Genomic DNA, 15,397 nt, shown 5'->3' on the forward strand with positions numbered 1-15,397 from the left:
CTTCCCTCAATTAGCAAGCACAGCATGTTGCAGGGGAAGGCACTCCCTTTGCTGGGAATTAACCCCTCCCCTGCCTAATCCACAGTGAGCTATGTTCACCCCATCACAGGGCTTCTTGGTGCAACTTTAATACAAATCAAAAATACACACCAATGCTACTAATATTTTTTTGTTTTTTCTGTGGAGAAAAGTTTTTAGCTAAAAAAAGGTTTAACCTTCTGTGTTCTATCCCTCTAAGGTACTTATGTGGCTTCATTAACCACAGCATTGAGACACCTCCCAATCTTTAATGTATTTCTCCTCACAAACACTGCTATGCAGGAAGGAAGTACTATTATGCCCATTCACAGATGGGGAGACAGAGAGAGACTAAAAGACTTAACCAAGGAATCTAGGGTAGAGGAGGGACTTGAACTGCTGTTTCTTAAGCACCCTTAAGAACCCACTCCACTGGAACATCCTTCCTATTTGCTTGCTAAATCTTTATTTACAAACTTCTATGTCATTCAGCCACCATGTATGGAACCACCTCTGAGACAGGAATGCTGTTTCCCTGTAGCAGCAGCTAATGGGAATGGAGCTACCTGCATGAATCAAGTACCTCCTCCCTGGACAGTGAGTGCACTACACTAATGTCATTCTCAGCCCATGGTAGAGTGTGGACTGAGCGGCCTCCATTATTTGTTTCTGGCAGCACCCACAATGTACTAAGTGTAGGAATGTAGGCCTGGCCTGACATGAGTAATTAAACATGGAGGAGGCCTCATTTCTTGGAAGACAGGAGAAAGGAGGTACATTGATTAGCAGGCTGAAAACAGAATATTTGTGCTAACTAACTTAAGTAAATCGGTCAATAAGCTAAGGGACAGAATGTCTGAGCGAGCCAGGATAAGAGGGAAAACAGCCAGGGAACCATTTACAAACAAACAATAAACAAAATAAGTCAAGAATGTAAAGATGAGGTTAAGCTTAGGTTGAGCACGGACAGTGCAAAAATGTGTAATGCAAAGTATAGTAAATGCACTGAAACGTGTAAGTCTATATGAAGAAAAAGGCGTGCTGCCTAACTCTGGATGTGTGGTACACCCTATGCCTACCCCCTACGCTTGAGTGTGATCAATTCGGCATAGCTTTGCTGTTATGACAGATAATGAAACCTAAGTGATGAGACTGGAGTCAAGCTGAGTTCTTGGGGAATCAAGTGGAAAAATGTCTTGGGGGAATTCCAACACTAAGCACTGCACAAACACTAAAGAAGGCACAATTCCTGACTCACAGAGCTTACCACCTAAGGCTCTAATCATGGAGACACTTACACATGTGCTTCACTTTGCTTCCCTGGATGTGGAGTAAATGTGTGCATGTGTTAATCAGTGTTTCCAACTCTTGCAAATTTATCCCACGTAATGTAATTTCAGCCCCTGCTGGAGCCAGTCTTGTAATGTTCAAGAAGTTCCAATCTTCATGTGTTTTTTGAATTGTCCGGGGGAAAACCACTCTGACTGGTTGCCTTCCTCACTCCCTTGGTGAACAACAGCCAGTCACAGCTACTGCAGAAGTCAGGTGGAGCACTCTCCCCATCTCCTCAGGAGCTGAGAGATTTTTTTGGATAGGGGTGGGGGATGAGGGGGCAACAGATACCATTTCCAAAAGGGGGAGTGGGGACAGAAAGACCCCAAACAAATTGGGTTTGTGGCTGCTTTGTGTCACCAAAATGGCACAGAGCAATTAAAGTGTACCAATGACTCTACTGACTGGGTCTTCTGCTGTGTCAAATGTGCTGTCAGTACTTAGCACATATTCATCAATAACTATTTGCTCTTTCTTTCATTGGGAGGGGGATTGTGTGAGGATAAAGAGAAGAAAGAACTTTCCATTTGAGGATGTGGCTCTTTGCCTCTCTGACTGAGTCCCTATCTTGAGCATGCTTTTGCTTTTTCATTCTCCCTCAACGCACTCCTACGCTATATCCATTCCAGACCTCTCTGCATCAGTGGATTTGTTATTTTTCCCTTAGTTGAGTTCTCAGACATCACATACAGTGGTTTGGTTTGGTTTAATTTTAATTGCATTTCTTTAAAAACTTAAAAAGTTAGGCTTATCACTGCTTGCACATGGGGAGTCGGTCTTGGATGACTGAGCTGATGCTAGATGGTTTCCAAGCAACTTCAGTAAGCCACGTTGGATCAGCAGTTCAATATAAAACAACACAACAAGCCAAACAAAACAATGAGTTGCAACTGAACACGAAACCAGTTTTGATTGATTCATAAGGGTTATATGAGGTCTTTTGTGAGGTTAACACTGTTTCACTCTAATGGAGAGAAATGTTGGCTCTGGTGAGCTTGAATCTTTTGCGTAAGACATTTAATATGTGTGTTTATGCAGATGATATAAATAACATTTGTATGATAAGTGGCCTGTCGCACCATGTCAGTGTGATAAACACTCCACGATAACAAAAATGCCACAACTCAAGAGTTCCAGGAATACCAGCCAAGAGCCTTAATATATTCAAGAGCTGGAATGATTTAGATTTTACTCCTGGTTTTATTCCCATTCCATATGACCCTTGCAATGGATCTATCAATTAATTATATCAGTTTCCTAAGGATTGGTAGTGGCGCAAAAAGCAGCGTTCCTGGAAGAATGTTAATTTTTATTGTTTCTCTTCAACCTAGTAAAGGTAAGAGCAGGACATCCTGTCTGTTTAAATTATACTTGAGATTCAAAAATTATAGCAAATCTAAGCACATGCAGTCTCAGCAAGCAACACAGGCAAATCAGGATGAAGATGGGACCACCTTTCTTCCCAGTAACATTCCCTCTTCCAAAATCATCACCAGTTCATTGAATTACAAAGGTCTATGGCCAAATTCTACTCCACTGCAACTGGCATGAGAGACAAATTTAGCCCGCAGTGCTTGAACTAAAAAAATATTGCTGGTATGCTCCAACTTCTCAAACCTTTTCCCCCAACCAGCAGCAGTGAGGAGTTATGGATATGGCATATACGGACCACATTCAAGTTCTGGGTGGGCAAAGAGTGGATTTTAGGGGTATACAAGATGCAGGGCCAGATTCTGATGCTGGATTCACTGGTGTAAATAAAGTGTAACTGTAGAAATCAGAGGATTTGCACTTCTTTGACTGAGATTAGAATCCAGCTGCTCTTATATAGTACTGAATTCTGAAGAACGTGCATTGCACAGAAAACTACTAACAAGTAATATTTTAAAGACAGAGGGTCTGATACACCACTACATTTCTCCGAAGGTGCCCCAGGCTCATTAAATGGACGACTGCCTCCTGTAAAAGTAAAGGGACTGTAGTTAATATGTTTTGATATATGGTAAGAATCACAATGGAACCTGATCTTAATGATAGCTGAGAATGTACGGTTATTCTCCCCCGCCACCCCCCATTGCCCAATGCATTTTAGCATACTTAGTGGAAAAATGTCATTTATCCTGCTGTTCTTTTTAAATCTCCTCTACTAATGTCCCTTTCCATCTCAGGGATTTGAAGTAATAAGCTGCTCAAGATTCACACTCATAGCTTATTGGATCCCCAGAACCCTTTCAGGATCATCTGTTAATTTTTTCACTGGTCCCATCTACAAATTGCAGTTTAGAAACTACCATCAAGGAGGATTTCAGCGTAAAGCTCTACCTAATTATTCATGACAGGACAGAATGAGGAGCTGCAAGTAGAACTACTGTATTAGTTCATCTCTTGAATTACAAATAATTAGTCAAAGGAGATTAAGATGGAATACTTTTTAATCGTTTCTGTGTGAATTTTAGACTTGTAAAAGCTGAGGATTTCACCTGGTGCATACACACCAAATTTTGCTGAACCAGAATCCAGAGAGCATGACAGCATGCTTTCGTGGCTTTTTTAAAATAATGTATTTTATGCTGGGATGGACTCACGCCACAATCCCAAATCCAAACATCCCCAAACTTTTCAAAGCCCGAAAGATCCAAATCCTATTCTCTAGACTGAGCCTACATCTAATTTTGTGTGTACTTTTACAGTGCTTTTCCCTGTGGCTTGATCTTGATGTAATTATAGCTTTGTGAGGAAGTTACAGTACGAGGTAAGTAGTTGGACTAGACTTCCTCCAAGAATCTGGTGGTGGGGGTGAAGACGCCTGGACAGATTATAAAGATGCTGTAAAGGACAAATCAAGAGGATCTGGTAACAGCTTGTACATGAGAGATGGGGGAAGAAAAAGAGGTTGTGAGTAGAACCAGGAAGATGCGGAGCATAGCCAGATTTTCAATAATGCTGAAGTCAAGATGGCTAGAGATGAAAGATGAGGACATCATTTTTCACTGTATTGAGTATGACTTGGTGGTGGGACAGCCAGGCCTATTGACAGAGGAATAGTTACATTGCACCCTCTGTTCAAAACAGAATGTCAGGCATACATAGCCGATGTGTGATCTGATCAGCTGAGCTAATACTTAGAATCATAGAACCTCAGGGCTGGAAGGGACCTCAGGAGGTCATCTAGTCCAATCCCCAGCTAAACCATCCCAGCCAGGGCTTTGTCAAGCCTGACCTTAAAAACCTCAAAGGAAGGCGATTCCACCACCTCCCTAGGTAACGCATTCCAGTGCTTCACTTACCTTAGCAGACAGTGACCTTGTCTGTATGTGAGAGAATTTATTCCAGCTGCAATCTCTGTAACCTCAACATTTTAATTTTCAATCATGAATCAATCTCACTACAGCCAGTCTGTTAAAGTTTTCTGCACATCATTTCTATTGCTCCAGTCTAATTGGCAGGGCCGTCCTTACCTATACGCAAAGCGCGCAGCTGCGCAGGGCACCAGGGAATTTAGGGCACCACAGTTCCCGCTGCCCTGCGCAGCTGCTCCAGCTCTTCCCCAGGCCCCCCCTGAAGATTGCAGCCAGGCCCAGCCCTGCACTCACGGCGTGGGAAGTGCAGCGACCCGGTCCCAGCCTGCTCCGCTCCCCTGGCTTCCAGCTGCGTCGCCAGCGAGTGCGAGGGGGGGCGGTTCACCCCTCCCCCGAAGCCGGGGAGCGGGCAGGAGCTGGCCCCAGGCCTCCGTGGGGAACGGAGGCTGGCCAGTTCCGGCGGGAAGTGGAGTGACCCGGCCCCAACCTGCTCCGCTCCCCTTGCCGGCGGCGCGGCTGGGGCCGGGTCACTCCACTTCCCGCCGGAACTGGCCAGCCCCCGTCCCCCACGGAGGCCTGGGGCCAGCCCCCCTCGTGGAGGACTGTGGGGCTGCGTAAGGCACCAAAGTAGCTAGGGACGGCCCTGCTAATTGGACAGTATACTTCTTTTCATTCCTTTATGTACTAAGCAGACTAAAACTATAATCTGTAATGAGAGTTTGTGTGAAATATCACTGCCAGATGCTTTGACAAACTACACCTCAAAGGTAGGCAAAGTACTCCAGGCCAATTTAGCAGTGTGACCATCCCATCAGGGTAGCACAGCACTGTCTGGTGTGATTTTCTGTGAAGTATTGATGAAGAACATAGGCAAGAGGGGAATTTCCTTAATAATACAAATATCGATTGATCAGCTATCTTCTTGAGAGGTCTTTGCAAGCTACCATGAGAATCCTGTGTAAATATTGAAATTGAAGGAAAGATGCAGTTAACCAGCATAAGAAATAAATTAATTTTAAAATATAAAATGTTAAATTCTGTTCTGTTACACAGATACTCTGGAGTAGCTCCACTAAAGCCAATGAAGTTATTCCAGATTTATACCATTATAAGTGAGAGCAGAATTTTGCCCATTACACTAAACAAAGAAGGCCAGATTCTCTTTTATAGTAACGTCCCTTGACACAGCTAATGTCAAGGGACCTTAGTGTAAATGAGAATCTGGTCACATCTAATAGAGAGGTGTGATGGGGTGTACAAATCCCACACTAAGCAACAAGGGGTTAAGGGATCATTTTGGGTTCAGCCAGTCCTGCCGTGCCACACCTGCAGCAAATGCTCCATCTACTGGAAGAATGAAAAGGCAGATAACTAGCTCCTTTGGGTGGCAGAGCTTGAGGTGAGCAGACCTGCAGAGCAGAGGCTAAACTAAACTAAAGGCTCTGACACTGCTGCCCAAAGGGGCCCTCCTTGAGAAAAGGGAGGACTCACCCTGGAGACAACCAGAGAGGGAAGTATCCTTGGACATGGGCAACTCCCTCTTATTTCTTTTGGTTTGGATTTCCCCACCAGGCGAAGGCCTTGGACTGAGCTGACCCCAGGAGCAGGAGATGAGAGAAAGAGGCCCAGGCCCAGGCCCAGGGAGGGCAGCCTTAAGTAGCCTTGGTTGCCAGATTACTGGTAGACCAAAGGGCCCTGGGTTGGAGCCCGGTGGAGTGAGAGGGACTGGGCTCCCCTTTCTACAACCCCCTTGGCAGTCTGGAGTTGTGGCTATGACTACTAGGCCATGCTTCCCAACCAGACCCTAAGTGAAGACCATTACAAGAGATCATGAATTTTAAGGTCAGAAGGGACCATCCGATTCACTAGTCTGACCTACAACTTTATTTCTAGTATTCAAGTTTGTGCTTGATTAAAAGGTTTATTGAGTGGCCTCACCATTTTGCTAATGGCTTAGCAGGTGTCCGATTTCCACAGTCCCTGTGAATGGCGAGTCTCTTGCCACAGTCTTCATACCCTGCAACTTGGCCTATAACTGCCCCTATTGGTGAGAGGATGGGATTGGATGGGTCAGAAGAGCAGAACTGGGGAAGAGAGACTTCTAAACCACAGATGCAAATCCAGCAATCAAAAGTCATTCACACCTATTCATCAAGTGAGTTGGTAAATGACAGTCCAACCCCCAGTTAATAAATATCTCTACTGCAAAGACCACCCCAGACAGTGAAGTTGAAGTTGTAGGGGGGCAGGGGTGCTGGAACAATTTGTATAGTGGGGGTGCTGAGAGCCATTGAACCAAACTGTAAACCCTGTATCTGATGGAAACCACTTCAAGTCAGGAGGTGCTGCAGCACCCCCTACACCCATAGTTCCAGCACCTATGGGTGGGGGTGTCTGTTTTATTAGGCTGTTGTTACTGGGTTACCTTGATACAGGGCTACTTCATTGTGTACTCCCAAATCCATTATAAACACCTCCTTTATCACATGTTCTTCAGCAGGCCTGCCCAGATATTTGGCTCTTGAAAAGGAGCCTATGCTGTACATAAATTCAGGATGTAACTCCATGAGCTGCAGAAACTGCTATTGTTTGATCCATGTTTCCCCCGCCGTGTGCCTTTTTCAGTGAATTTTAAAATTCACTTTCATTTTATTGGCTATTTCCCTTTCCTCCCTCCTATATGTTAGGTTTAAAGGGGCAGGAGGTCCTTTTCATCATTGATTTGTTTTTCTGACCTTTTTATATACATGCAGAGAAGATGAGCAAAAAGGCACAGGCAGCGCTAGGAAAGGAACAGAAAAAACGAACGTTGCAAAGCAAACATGACATCTAATTAATCTGAAAATAAAATACCAGCCATGGGCATGAAACAAGTGACACTTAAGCTGTAGGGCCTCTTAACCCGGTGCTGCTTTACAATGGAGTGCCCATGTAATGGCACATTGAACAACATGCACGCCAGTGCTACCAAATAAATTTCTTAAAGTGAATGTCCTTTATAAAGAATGAATACTGAGCACATTCATGAAGATGAGAAACTTAATTAAGAAAGGACCGTCAACAATTGAAGCTATTCCTATTTATAGCTGCAAATTTCAGACTTGGAGCCCATTTTCTCATAAATTCAAAACAATGTATTTCGCTTGTATTTTAAGGCCCTGGAACCCAGAGATCTCTGCCAGACTTCCTGCATGACCTTGGGCAAGTCATTTCATCACTTTGTGCCTCTGTGTGGATAATACTTCCTTCCACCCCTCTCTCTGCCTTGCCTCTGTAAGCTCTGGTTTCAGGGCAAGGATTGTCTCTTGCTTTGGGTTTGGGTCCCTGTTAAAATCATAGAAGATTAGGGTTGGAAGAGACCTCAGGAGGTGAGGAAGAGACAGAGACAGACCTCTGTTGCGCTAGACACTGTACAGTCTTGGCTGGAGCTTTTGGCTCTACAATAGTAACACATTGTTTATTTTTAGTGTTCAAATCTGGGGTTTGGGACTGGGCCCATTGAAGGGACAAGTAGAAGCAGCAGGAACTGGCACTCGTGGTTCAGTAAGTGGTACTCTTCCTTCCAAGTCAGTATTAAGCGAATTCCCTAGTGTAGTGCAGTGGACATGGTATTTTGGAGATGCTGTGGTTTAGTTAGACATAAAACAGACATCCTGATCGCTTGTGGTCATTAAAGAACCCTGACGTTTTTGTAAGAGTAGAGGAGTCAACCATGGTGGTTTGGCCAAATTCCGAACTGGGCTATTACTTTTTGTGTACCTAAAATCCTTCTGCATGTAGGAATGTCTATGCCAACTTTACTCTACCTCTATATTGAGGGAATCCCTTGTTAAGTGTTTAAGACAGCTATCTGACCATAGTAGGTTTTAAGATTGAGAACTTTATGCCTAATTTTGGTATCACCAAGATTTAATGGCATGACCTTCTTATAATGGGAGTGATTTAATTGTCGAAGGGACAGAAATGCCAACTTTTGGGAGAACGACCTAATTCAGTCCCATATTATTTGTATGATCTTCCCTCAGAAAAAATTGGCCCTGATTCTCTTCTTACTTACACCAGTATGAATCATCTGTAACTCTGCTAAAGTCTACTGAGTTATACCAGTATAAATGGGAGAAGAATCAGCCCCACAAACAACAATTTAAACCGAAGCCCACCCAACAAACAATCAACCACTTAACGTGAAATAATCAACACTTTGTCCTGTGCCCTGATGTACTGAAATCCTGTCTGAGAGTGACATTCTTTTAAGTGAATAGTAATCAAATATGAATGTTTTCCCCTGCATGAAACTTGTTACACAGAGGGATAACCTGGGATTAATGCATTAAGTGAATGTGTTTGTTGTGTCTCAGTTCATGTCACAGCAATGTACTTACAACAATTCCACTATATTCAGTAAGTGAACATACTGGGAAAGGCCTTAAAACATAGCCACTGAGCACAGTTAAATCTATTTCTCCACAAGGGATTCACTTAAGGGACCTAAGACTATATGCCACTCATGTTTATTGAAGTTAGGGCAGATCTAGTCACTTATAAAAGTTCTTAGTAATACATTAGCACAATTTACATGAGCTTTTGTAGGTTTAGGAGGTGTGCAGAATGGTGTTCAGTAGGCTTACTCTTAGATGAGGAATTTAAGTGGTTTGCATTCTGTTGGAGATGAATAAATGTACTGTACTGGCAATCGATTCTAGAAGGGTATTTGCATGTGTGTAAGATATAAAACAGTGCTTTTCCCAGGGTTTTATCTTTTGCATTCTGTCCTTCTTTCTACTCCTTTCTTCTCTGTCTTCTACCTCCCTTTCTTTCTCAGTCTCCTTCATTATGTTCCTTTCCTCCCTCTTCCTTCCTCTTCTTCCATTTTCTCTCTTTGAACCATTTCTTCCCTTCCCATCTCCAGTTCCCAATGCTCACTTCATCTGGAGGTTTAAGCAGCCTTAGTGATACAATGATGCCTACATGAGCACTTTAAATTAGCGAAGAAGGATGGTTCCCTGCCCTAACCTTCTCTGAGATTGCTCAATCTTTACTAGCTCAGATGTTGGCTCCCTCTCAGGCCCTTGCTAATATAGACTTCTTCTGATACAGCACACTTTCTGTACATACACATTTAGCCCACAACTAGGGAGGTCTGCAACCCACAAGGCCCCTGCAAAAGACTTAAGGGGGGGTTTCTGTTACTATTTGCAGACCCAAGCCTGGCATAACTAAAATATAACCAAAGGAAAGGCAGGTTTCTGAGACAAAAACATTTCCTCCCTAGTGGAGGCAACATTCATCTTTATTCGTGTTTGGATACATGGAGATTGCTCATTTGTATGTGGCTTTTGGAACAATGATACTATGTACAGCCCTCCTTCTCTCCTTTTGAAACTATAGGCTAGTCCTGTATTAAAGCCACTGTCAGCTGCACAAACAATAATCTATGAATTTTTGAGGGCAGGAAACAATTACTGTACAATGCTGCATATGTATTATTCAGACTCCTTAAGCAACCCAGCTGGCAATACGTGCGTACAACAAAAGAACAAACATTTTGCAATAAAACTCATTTTAATTAAAACACCAAAGAGTCTCAGGAACCTTTCCTTTTAGCCTTAAGGAGAGCAGTTAAATTGGCTTCATTTTCTGAGCCTGCTTTAAAAAGAAGAAAAAAATCTGTCTTATGTTTTAATTGTCAAGAGGGCCTTATTTTCATTCAAACTAAGGTTCCTCTATGCTACTCTGGCATTAGAAAGGGAACTTGGTTCAAAGAGAATCTAGCCCTACATTACTTGCCTCTTATGGATTGTATTGCCTGGCCATTGCCATGAATATTATTAACAAAACACTTGGACAGGAAAAAACAAAGCAGAATAAGGGCCTGATTCTCCCCTCGCACTGGGGTAAATCAGGAGTACCTCCATTACACCACAGTGTAAAACTGATGTGAGAGGAGGATCAGGCCCAGAATATTTTTCAGATGGGAAAAGCCTTGTTAAAATTTACTTGCCTTTTCCATTAAAAAAAAAAGGGGGGGGGGGTGAATTTAGAGGTGTTTGTGTGTATATGTTTTGGGTAAATAGCTGTTGTTTTGCAGTCATATTTGTTAAATTGATCATGAATCCTATGTATAGATTTTTCCATCAGTGACTTCTCTTCTAGTGACACAAATCACTAGTAACAAGTCACTAGATGCAATTTTGCACCTTCAATTATTTGTGCCTGCAATTAAGCCCTCGAGACACCTTAGTGACCTAAACTGCAGCTACAAATAATTCGAAGCACAAACAACTGTGAGAGCAAAACTTCCACACTCAAAAAATAGAGGCCTGGTATAACCCAGACTGAATATTTGTCCCTTAATATACAAAAATGTATGTAATATGCCTCACCTTCCATTTGCATGCTTTTATAGTGACTTGCTTCTATTAATAGCCTGCCACTGCCCGGATTCAACATGACCTATTAGAGCCAAAGAATTCCCTCCTTTTGGAAAAGACACACAACCACAGCATCCCATTCTTCTCCTATTCCTGCTTCTCTGAGCTTTCCGCTGTGTTGCACTTGATTTATCCTGGGGTAAATGCTTCCCTTTACATCGTGTTGAGGTGCTGTGCAATGGACAAGCTAAGATGGAACTAAAATGGCAGGTCTGCAGTATTGGGGAGGCTTGTGGCAGGTACTGAGTTGGTGAATGGTACTGGAACAGCATTTATTTAAATGAACAGGCTGCATTGCTGCAGAGCAGTTCGTGGGTTGCCATTGCCTCTGGGAAGCTGCTGTCTTGCAGCGAGGAAAGAGGTTCCTTGCAGAAATGAGCTTTGACACTTACTGGGACAGGATCAGATCGCTGAACTGCTAGTTTGCTTACAACAAGGGCTGTGCTGGAGAGCTACCTGCCCTTGGGCATATCCCGGGTTTTTTTTTTTTTGTTTTGCTTTTTTGCTTCAGCTAGCAAGGTCACATTCTTACAACAATTAAGCTCCAACCTTTGATTTATTTGGCTGGACTCCCAGTGCCCCAGTGTTACAGGCCTCTGCCTGCTCTCTCTATGCCCCGCGCTGCGTGTGTCGTGTCAGTGACGTCAGCTTTAGAATGTTACATCACTCAGGCAGAACACTGGTGTTCTGCCGTAACTTGGCACTGTGCTCTCGTCTCTGCTTCCAAAGGCTTCCGACATTTGGGGTGTTGGAGGGAATCTCCCAGGTAATGTGGAGAGATGCAGAGTAAGCTTTGAGATGCTGCCATCTGTTGTGAACCTAGTCAGAAATGACATGTGGCAGTAACTATTCGCTATGCCTCAAGTGATTGCGGGAGCCATGGCAGTGGACAGTTTTGCAGTGAAGCACAAAACTGGTGATGATGATTGGATGGGATCTCCCCTCCTCTGGCCTCACTGCACTGTTCTTAAAATGTTCAGGGAATGAGCGCTGATGTTCCTGCTGTATAATTCTTCAACTTCCAGATTTCAGCAGGATTCAGCTGGGAAGGAAACCAAAGCTATCAAAAAAGAGTAGGGGTGGGATTGGCAGGGGGCAGTTTGTCTTTGATCTCATGAATGATATTGGACAGTCATCCCTGATCACTGGACGACTGTCCCAGGCAGTCTTCTGCTCCACTACCTATGTCCCTTTCCCCTTGGTGCAGCCCGTCATAGGGTTAACTGGCCCTTTCTCTCTACTCAGGCCTTCTGTAAGGTAGTCACCCCCATCGTAGGCTGGAAGTTGAAGCTAGACAAATGCAGACTAGACATAAGGTACAAATCCTTAACCACAAGGGTAATTAATCATTAGAATAACTTTAGTAAGGGTTGTGGTGGATTGTCCATCACTGGTGACTTTAAAATCAATATTGAATTTTTTTTCTAGAAGATTTGCTCTAGCTCGAAGAATTAATTCAGGGAAATGTTATGGCCTGTGTTATACAGGAGGTCAGACTAGATCATCACACTTGTCCCTTCTAACCTTAGAATCTATGAAGTCAGGGATGGGAGTAATTCACCAATGTGTTACACCAGTTTGATGGCAATGTAACTTGTTTAGTATTAGACCCTAGGTTTATTTACAAAGTATTTGAAAACAAAATACTAAAGGGATCTTGGTTGCAATCTTTGGGCCTCTGTACCTCAAGCATTAGTGAATAATTTGTATCAATATCCTCATCTTATTGCAATTCTGGAACACCTCTAGTAACTAATCTTCCATATTTTGTGATTTCTGTTCTGTTAGCTTGTCAAATATCTTTTATCACTTTGCACATGCTTAGAGTTTACAAACAGAAGGACTCTTAGGCCACAGCATGCATAATACAATGTGCAATGTACATACAGCACATGTTTTGTGAGGCATCGGTTTACTGATCACCTAAGCATAGTATCTGGGCCTGATCCTGCTCTCATTGACATCAATGGCAAAAATAGCTTCAATTAAGGAAGGATTTTTAAAATAAATTATATCCACCCTGGCAGAGGGCCAACAGGAGGCCTGTGAATCACCTATGTTTCACTGAAGCCATACGTTCAGGACTATTGAGATACCTGGGCTTTGTGTGGGCTCTTGCACAGAGACTTCACCCTGGGAAATTGTTGGTATAAGCTGAACAGAGATTCACTGAACCATACAGCCATGGTTCTGTGTGTGTGGGCGTGCACATACCATAGATAGCATTTTATTTTCACTTTCCAAAACTCTTCACATGTTCAAATTTACTTTGACTCCTTTTCACTTTTTAAATGTTAGGAGTTAGAAAAAATGGATCATTTCTGAATAGCTGATTGCAGCATTGATTTCTGCCCCCATCCCACAATGCACAGTGAATATAAATACTGTAATACCTGACTTCTTTGCTGCTGCTGCTGCCCTGCACTGGAAACCACTTTTGTTCTGCTGTGCAAAATATATATACTTTGCTTGCTGTTTGTTGGCCTGTGGTCCCAGAAAATAACAAATGATCGCAATAAATTTTGAGAGACGGGAGAAGAGATATTCTGGATGTGAAGGCACAGCCAAGGGCAATTTCAGAACCTCCCCCAGCCCTTCCTAACTCAGTTTGTTCCTCTTGCCCACAGGTTATCGTCATTCCTGCAGGGGGGAAAAAAGCCAAGCGAATGACAGCTGCTGAACTATGGAGTCTGTGAACAGTCCAGGGACAATCTGTTCTATTTCCAGGCCACTTGACTTCAAAAAAAAAAAAGAGAGAAAAAAATGAAATAAAAAACATATGTAGTAGAATATTTAAAAGACCATGCATACCTCAATAGCTTTACAATGATACTGTGGGACAACGATAGTGGCTGGTAGTAATGGCTTCTGGTGGCACACAGGAGTCCTTTGTAGGGAAATAAGGGAAAGCCAGGTACACCGGTTTTGTTTTCATCTCTTGACTGCTGCTGAATGACTCCATTATATTCAGGCAGAATGTGTATGTTATGCTGTAGAGTGCACCAAATGCACTGATTTCATTGGGCTGTTTAATGAACCATGACAGCACAGCAGGTGTGAAGGAGAATCAGAAGGGAATTAGGTGATCATAAATATTCTTCCATGGAGAGATGTGCACGCACCAGGACTTCTAAGGTTATTACACAGGAGTGGAGGGAGGGAGCCAGAAATAGGAAGAAACCTGAAGGGCTTTGCCCTGACCAATAAAGAGGCTCTGAGGCACATTGTGCCAGCCTGACCACATATTCAAACTAGCACAGCATGAAGACATTGCTGCTAGCCTTAGATCATTGACACAAGCACAAACCACCCAACGTGCCTGCTGATCGCAGGCGAGTCTGGAGGATCTGGTGCTGCCTCAGCATTTTAACTATCTTTCCACGGTACCTTACTGCCTCAAGTGTTCTGTATCTCAAGCCCCTGGGAACTGTGCTGTTCTTTGGTTGAGCCTATTATTTTCCATAATTACAGGAAAGTGGTTCTGCTAGCTTTTTGCAGGACTGACAGTCAAAATCTCTGGTGAAGTGCTGAGATGACAATGAAAGAGAGAGTCTGAGGTCTCAGAGAGCCAGCGGTCCTGAGTACAGCTCTCATGGGAGTCCTGCAGAGCATTCTAAATGCTATAGCACAAGGGCTTCGGCTGTCCAACAATTCTTACCAAATAAATTTCTCCGTAGAGAAAAGGTGAAATAGGGACCATTTCATTTATATTGAACCCAGAGGGTTCATTGAGTTCAGCTCACAGTATTCAGGGGCAGAATGATTACATAGGATCTCAAATGTCTTCTAATATTCACACAGCCACAAGTAAATTCACCTGTTATGTTTTCTAGGGGACACTTGAAAAAAAATATCCCCCATAGTCTTCATTCAAACTTAGTAGCGAATAAGCAGCAATCTCTTCCGTGCATGCTTAGTCCAGTTTATGAGTTAGGAAACCTGATGTGGTGACATCACAGGCTGTGCTTAGTTAGCTTGGCAGCTAGAGAACTACAGAGCTCTGTCTGTTTCTAGTTGTCTCAGTAAAGAATCTCTGTTCAGTTCCTTACAACCCACACTACGAGCATAGTTTATTGCTAAGAGCTTGTGATATGGAAGGGTTGTATAAAACCGGGTAGCTTGAAAAAAGCAGTCTGGAAGTCTGACTGAAGAACTAAATGTGGCTCATGCAAAGGTGCTGTCACTCAGCTTGAGTTGCAAGAAGACTATTAAAAAAGATTTCACAGTTTTATATCCCAGACTTTGAAATCAGTGCTCAGAGTGCTTTATGCAGATCTACATGTGTGGGTTGCAAATGACGTCAGTGCCCACAGTCCT

General features: G+C 43.2%; 1 long non-coding RNA gene across 1 annotated transcript; it reads left to right on the forward strand.

Moving 5' to 3' along the window:
• Positions 1–6,042: 6,042 nt before the first annotated feature.
• LOC122464665 lies at positions 6,043–13,989 on the forward strand. Its single transcript, XR_006288908.1, has 3 exons — positions 6,043–6,491; positions 6,610–6,804; positions 13,708–13,989. It is a non-coding gene; the product is annotated as an uncharacterized LOC122464665 (long non-coding RNA).
• Positions 13,990–15,397: the final 1,408 nt, after the last annotated feature.

This window comes from Chelonia mydas, chromosome 2 (genome assembly GCF_015237465.2).
Source record: "Chelonia mydas isolate rCheMyd1 chromosome 2, rCheMyd1.pri.v2, whole genome shotgun sequence".
In the NCBI taxonomy this organism is placed as follows: Eukaryota; Metazoa; Chordata; order Testudines; family Cheloniidae; genus Chelonia; species Chelonia mydas.